A 7,052-nucleotide genomic window follows, 5' to 3' on the forward strand; every position below is an offset into this window, starting at 1 on the left:
TTATTATAACCGAACCCGTCAGAGAGGACGAGTTTGTATTTTCCAAGAATGACAACCCGCCGCATTATTTCTATCTTTATACCGGCGTAATACAACCCCTTAACATTTGGTTACCTTTTACTTCCTTTGAGGCGGAGATATTGACGGTTCTTAACGTCGCCCCCACCCAACTCCATCCTAATAGTTGGGCCTTTATCAAAGCCTATGAGGTAATGTGTTCTGGCTTCGAATTGGAGCCTTCAATTGGCGTTTTTTTCTCTTTCTACCACATAAAGAACTTGAAGCCGCAAACTTTGGTCTCTCTTAGCAGTCAACCTAACCGTCGCCTTCTGAGTCTATACGCTTCCAACTTCAAGAACTTTAAGGATTCTTTCTTTCGAGTTCGTAGTGCTGAGAAATTTTCTGACTTGATGTATGATGAGGTTGATGATCCTCTATTCCCTTTCTACTGGACTGATAACCCTAGGCTTATCAAGGGTGCTATCTTTGAGGCCTTAAGCGATTTTGAGCAAGATACCGTCAACTTCCTTGACTCCTATGCCCTTATGGATACCGCCGATATCCTTAGGTGTGAGGGTAATAGTGAAGCCCTGACAGAGTATTTACGTAAGTAGCGCGTTTGGTATTTTTCTACTTCTGTTTAATGTTGATCTCGCCTCATTATTAACTCTTGTGTTTTTTTTTTTTTGTCTCTTTTTACTTTTGCAGAGAGGATGAGGACTATTTCTAATGAGGAGAGGCTGGCATTCTTGGCTAAGGCTCGCCAGCAAAAGGCCAATCCTGTTGTCGCCGTGACTGATCCACTGAAAAAGCTGCAAGTGGAGGAAGCTGCTATGAAGGAAGGGCGGAGCAAGAAGAAGCATGAGGGGCGTATCCGTGTCGAGATCCCGGGAAAGACGGCCTCTGGAGTAGAGGAGACTGAGGGTGTTGCTCCTCCTCCTCCCAAAAAGCAAAAAGTTGAGAAGATTACTCAGAAGGCTGGGGGCGCTGACAAGGGCAAAGGTGCGGCTTCCAGTTCTTCTCAGCCTCCTTCTCAAGACGCTGAAACCGCTGCGCCTCTTTCCTGGAGCTCCTTCGATCCTCTGGAGTTTATTGAGAGAGGGGTAACCATGGTGGGTGACATGACTCGCTTCACCAACACTTCGACGGAAGACCTAAGGAAGAAGGCCTTAGAGTATGAAGTCAAGGGTACTCTTCTTAACTATCTACTGACAAACCGCCAAGAGCAAGAGGTTCTAGAGGCGAGGCAAAAAGTGAAGATGGTTGATGATAACCTCGCTGATATTGAGAAGAGGTATTCTGAGACCAAGGCGAAGCTGGAGGGTGACATTAAAAAGTTGAAGGAAGAGAAGGAGGGCGAGACAGAGAGGCTGAAGAAAGAGTATGAGGAAAAACTGTCCAAAGTTAAAGAAAGCTATGCCGCTTCGGAGGCCAAACTCAAAGAGAATGCTGCTTCCCAGGCTGAGAAACTCTCCAAGCTATCCGAGGAGAAGGATGAAGCGGTACAGTCTGTAGGGACCTTAGCTGATGAGAAAGCTAGATTGGAGAGTGATGTCACAGAGCTTCAGCTCTATGCCGCCAACCAATATGACGAGGGCTTTTCTTTTGCTATAGAACAGGTTAAGCTTCTTTTTCCGGATCTCGATGCTAAGCGCCTTGGCGAAGCTGATGCAATGAATCAAATTGTTGACGGCAAGCTCGTTCCCTATGTTCCTCCTCAGTGAATGATCTTTTTGTAATGATTTTGTTTCTGCCCTTCTGTGGCTTTTTGTAATTATTTTGTATGCCCTTTTTGTGGCTTTGAACAATTTACCCCTTGGCTGGGTCCTTTATAAATTTCTTTATTTGCCTGATTTCTTCTCTTCATAACTTTATGGATTTGCATTACGTTGAGAGGTAACGCCTTTTGTCGTTCTCGCTTAGGAAACTTTATCCTTGCACCTGCGACATCTTCGATTTTCTATAATAATTGTAAATTGATACAGATAACTTTATACCTGTTGTTTTTTGGTGGTTGCAAATGATTTGGCGTTGCGATGAATCGCCTTGCTTTGGTTATGTATAAGCTTTTTCTGGCGGCGTCAATAATCTCGCCTTTCTTCACTGTATCTTTTTCTGACGTACCCAACTCGTAAGACTTACAGGTAACGCCAAGGCTTTGCAACCTTTTTATTTTTCTTTTTCTGACGTACCCAACTCGTAAGACTTACAGGTAACGCCAAGGCTTTTCAACCTTGTTTAATAAATTTTTTTTTTCCGACGTACCCAACTCGTAAGACTTACAGGTAACGCCGAGGCACTGTAACCCTTGTTTAATAAATTTTTTTTTCTGACGTACCCAACTCGTAAGACTTACAGGTAACGCCAAGGCACTGTAACCCTTGTTTAATAATTTTTTTTTTTTTCTGACGTACCCAACTCGTAGGTGACGCCAAGGAACTGTAACCCTTGTTTAATAATTTTTTTTTTCTGACGTACCCAACTCGTAGGTGACGCCAAGGAACTGTAACCCTTGTTTAATAATTTTTTTTTCTGACGTACCCAACTCGTAGGTGACGCCAAGGAACTGTAACCCTTGTTTAATAATATTTAATTTTTTTTTTTTTTTCTGACGTACCCAACTCGTAGGTGACGCCAAGGAACTGTAACCTTTGTTTAATAATTTTTTTTTTCTGACGTACCCAACTCGTAGGTGACGCCAAGGAACTGTAACCCTTGTTTTTGGTTCAGCGCTCACATCTGAGTTGATCTTTAAATAAAGATTCAGAGCTCAAGTTTGAGATAACCATTTTTGTTGGTTCAGAGCCCGTAACTTAATCAGGTTGACCTTTATTGACGCAAATATTTTGGGATATGCAGGAAGATATAAACTACTAGAATTTTGAAATTCAATGAGCCTCGATAAAAACCCCCGTTGAAACAGGGGAAAAGAGTGTCTCATTGTTTTTTATTCATTTATGAAAATGGTTCTTATACATCATTTAAAAATATTGCTAAAAGAAGAGAATGGTTTTACTTATTCTTCCGCCGATAAAGTGATGCTCCGTGATTAGCTATAGTAGAACTTTAGGTTTGCTACGTTCCATGTCCTTGGGAGGATTTTTCCTTCCATGGTCTCTAGGCGATATGCTCCTCCTTCGAAAGCTTCTTGCACCCGAAAGGGGCCTTCCCAGTTTGCTGCGAACTTTCCTCCTTTATCCTTTCCCATAGGTCTTTTCAGCACCAGGTCGCCTTCTTGAAAACTCCTTTGTTTGACTCTTGTATTATAACGCCTAGCGGCTCTTTGCTTTATGGCGAATTCCCTGAAATGCGCTCTTTCTCTTCTTTCCTCGATCATGTCTAGGTTCTCTTCCAGAGCTCTGTCGTTCTCTTCCTGCGTCGTGGTTTCTCTGCGCCAACTAGGAGGATTTATTTCCACCGGGATCATCGCGTCCGAACCATAGACCATTGTAAATGGCGCTTCTCCTGTCGAGGATTGGGGAGTGGTGTGATACGACCAGAGGATGGGTGAGATGTGGGCTACCCAAGCTTCGCCTTTACTATCTAGCCTTCTTTTTAAGGCTCTTAGTATCACCTTATTTGCTGACTCTGCTTGTCCGTTAGCTTGTGGATGCTCCACTGATATAAAGGTGTTTTTTATTCCTTTGCTTTGACAGAATTCAACGACCTTTTCGCTGGCGAACTGTGTACCGTTGTCGGATACGATGTATTTGGGCAATCCAAATCTGCAGATGATTTTCTTCCAATAAAAGATTTTTACCTGTTCCGCCGAGATGCTGGATACCGGCTCTGCTTCAATCCATTTTGTAAAGTAGTCTACGGCGACGATGATCCATCGCGCTTGTTTATAGCCAACCGGAAATGGACCAACGATGTCTACACCCCACATGAAAAAGGGCCAAGGGGATAACACCGACTTCAGTGGCTCCCCCGGAACGTGATGCAGGTTGGCGTGTCTTTGGCATTTGTCACAGTTTCTTACATACATGGCGGTATCATCATGTATATCTGGCCAATAAAATCCTGCTCTCAATATCTTTCCTGCTAATGCTCTTGAACCGATATGACTACCACATGATCCTTCGTGTACTTCATTCATGATGCGCTTGGCTTCTTCAGTACTGACGCATAAAAGGAGGGGGGACGCGAATCCTCTCTTATATAGCTTATCCCCTACCATTGAATACCATGCCGCCATTTTCCTCAATTTAAAAGCCTTTTCCCTTTCTTTCGGGAGCTCATCCTTTTGGAGGTACCGGATAATGGGCGATCTCCAGTCTTCTTCTTCTATTACCATCATTACCTCTTCCCCGTTGATGCTGGGAGTTTTTATGGTTTCTTGGATAACGGTTCTATGGCTTCCTGGTTTTTTGGTGCTCGCCAACTTTGACAATAGATCTGCTCTCATGTTTTGTTCGCGGGGAACGTAAACTAATTCGAACGAATCGAAATGCTTAGCTAGGTTTTTCACCTTCTCCACGTATTTGATTAACTGCGGCTCTTTCGTTTGAAACTTCCCTGATACTTGGTTGGTTACCAGCTGGGAATCACTCATGGCCTTTAGCTCTTTTACCTCCATATCGCTTGCCAACTTCATTCCTGCTATCAAAGCCTCGTATTCCGCTTGGTTGTTGCTAGCTTTGAAGGCGAAACGTAGTGATTGTTCTATCATCACGCCATCCGGTCCTTCCAGTACTATTCCGGCTCCACTTCCTCGCACATTGGAGGCCCCGTCAACTGAGAGTGTCCAAAACGCCGTTTTCTCCGTTGTTGGCGGAGTAGACATCTCCAATACAAAATCAGCTAGTCTTTGTGACTTAATGGCCCCTCTAGGTGAGAAGGTGATGTCAAATTCCGATAATTCTACGGACCACGCCACCATCCTTCCTGCCAAGTCTGGCTTTCGGAGGACGTTCTTGATAGGGTAATCTGTTTTAACAACTACCTGGTGGCTTTGAAAATACTGCCTTAACTTTCTGGCTGTGACAACTACCGCGAGAGATAACCTCTCTATTCTTTGATACCTTGTTTCTGCTCCCCTTAAGGTTCTACTTACAAAATATATAGGTTTTTCTTCGCCTTCTATTTCTTGAACTAGAGCTGAACTCAAAGCTCTATCCGAAACTGCGAGATATAGGTAAAGGGTGTTACCTGGTAATGGGCGTGTTAAGATGGGCGGTGATGCCAGGAACTCTTTTAGTTGTTTGAAGGCTTCTTCGCATTCTGGCGTCCAGGAAAACCTCTCATTTTTCCTCAGAGATGCGAAGAAGTGGAAACCCTTTTCTCCCGCACATGATAGGAATCTGGATAGTGCGGCTATTCTGCCTGTCAAGGTCTGTACTTCTTTCACGGATGTAGGGCTCCTCATGTCTATGATGGCTTGGCATTTTTCGGGGTTAGCCTCTATTCCTCTGCTGGTGAGCATAAACCCTAAGAATTTTCCGGCTTGTACCCCAAAAGAACACTTTGCTGGGTTTAGTCTCATGTTGTACTTTCTTACTGATCCCATGATGTCCAACAGATCATCATCATGGCGACTTCCCTCGGAATTTTTTACTACCATGTCGTCGATATATACCTCTAAATTCTTCCCTATTTGCTCAGCAAAAACCCTGTCCATCAACCTTTGGTATGTTGCTCCCGCATTCTTCAGTCCAAAAGGCATGACGTTGTAAAAATAGTTGCAGGTATTCGACATAAAGGCTGTATGGCAGGCGTCTGAGGGGTTCATCTTTATTTGATTGTATCCGGAGTAGGCGTCCATAAAACTCAGCATCTTACACCCCGAGGCGCCATCAATTAACCTGTCTATGTTAGGTAGGGGATATGGATCTTTGGGACACGCCTTGTTTAAGTCTGTGAAGTCCACGCACATTCTCCACTTCCCGTTGGCCTTTTTCACCATGACGACATTTGCCAACCATGAGGGATATTTTATTTCTTCGATGAATCCTGCTTCCTTTAGTTTCTCTACTTCCTCTGCTATAGCGACTCGCCTTTCTTCTCCCACCTTCCTTTTTCTTTGGGAAACTGGTTTTGTGCTGGGTGATATTGAGAGTTTATGTGTTATCACCCCTTCGTCAATCCCTGGCATATCTGAAGGTTTCCATGCGAATAGGTCAGCGTTATCCTTCAAGATTTTGATGATTCGTCTCCTCTCCTCGCTGGGCAACGCTGTTCCCAAGCTAGTTGTCTGGTGAGGGTAATCGCCAATTTGAACCTGCTCCAGGTCTTCTATAGGGCTTACCCTTCGATCTTGGAATTCCTCCCTTGGATCCATATCTGCGCTCTCTATCATGTTTATGCCGCCTGGAATTGCGGCTTGTCTTCTTTCGAATTTCCCGCTTGCGCTGGAAGTTCGGTGTCGTATTTTTAAGCTGGACTCGTAGCACTTCTTGGCGAGAATCTGATCGCCCCGTACTGTTCCTACTCCCCCATTCTCGAGGGGGTATTTTATTGCTAGGTATAAAGTGGACATGGCCGCCCCTAATGCGTTAAAGGCGGGTCTTCCTATAATAATATTATAGGAGGTAAAAGGAGTTTTAACTACCAGATATCGCACTTTGATAGTTTTGGCGTTGCTGCCTTCTCCAAACGTGGTAAGAAGGGAGGCGTAACCCATTACGTCCACTTGTTCGCCAGAGAACCCAACCAGGGTTCCGGAGTATGGTTGCAATTGCTCTTCTGCTAATTGCATGGCCTTGAAAGCTTCCCAGTACATAATGTCCGCTGAACTCCCCGAATCTATCAATACTCTTTTTACATCACAGTTCAAAATTTGGACTTGTATCACTAAGGGATCATCGTCATGGGGTGCTACCTCCAAACCATCCTTTGCTGTGAATGCCAAATCCGGTACGTCTAATGGCTGAGGTTGACTTATGAGGTATATCTCCGAGATGGCTCGGCGTACATACCTTTTCCTTGCTGAGCTTGATTCGCCCCCGCCTGAGAATCCCCCCGCTATTGTATTCACGGAGATTCTCCCCTTGGGAGGCTCTCTGTTTGGCCCAGGAGGGTCTCGTGGCTCCTGCCGGGGAACTTTTGGCACG

This window comes from Trifolium pratense, linkage group LG5, assembly GCF_020283565.1.
Source record: "Trifolium pratense cultivar HEN17-A07 linkage group LG5, ARS_RC_1.1, whole genome shotgun sequence".
In the NCBI taxonomy this organism is placed as follows: Eukaryota; Viridiplantae; Streptophyta; class Magnoliopsida; order Fabales; family Fabaceae; genus Trifolium; species Trifolium pratense.